The sequence below is a fragment of the Gavialis gangeticus genome, unplaced genomic scaffold (assembly GCF_001723915.1).
Source record: "Gavialis gangeticus isolate Ggan-Ray unplaced genomic scaffold, GavGan_comp1, whole genome shotgun sequence".
Taxonomy (NCBI): domain Eukaryota; kingdom Metazoa; phylum Chordata; order Crocodylia; family Gavialidae; genus Gavialis; species Gavialis gangeticus.
In genome coordinates this window covers 42,861,963-42,862,350 of record NW_017729031.1, presented here as the reverse complement: position 1 = coordinate 42,862,350, position 388 = coordinate 42,861,963, and positions in this window count along the sequence as shown.

The window sequence follows — 388 nt, the reverse complement described above, 5'->3', positions numbered from 1 at the left end:
CTGGCCCAGAGCCAGGGCGGCTGGGAGGTGTCTGGCACCTGCTGCCCTGTCCAGGCCTCCGGCCCCCGGGGGCGCCAGGCTCGGGCCCAGGAGGGTCACGACCCCACAGACCAGCTCCAGCTGGGCACAGCCCCAGGCACGCGGGCGGGGGCCTGGAACAGCCTGAAAACAGGGCACCGTCCCCCACGTGCAAGGGGCTGGTGCATGTGTGTGCAATTCCGTGTGCTGGCCCCTGCACGCCCCACACTGCCCCGGCACTTCCACGCTCAAACGGCCGGGGAGAGCAGTGCTGGGGGAGCTGTGCCAGGCAGACCAGGCTGAGCACCGGGGGGGGGGCAGGGCCAGGGGCTGTGGGTCGGGAGTGAGGGGCACTGGCAGTGCTGGGGGG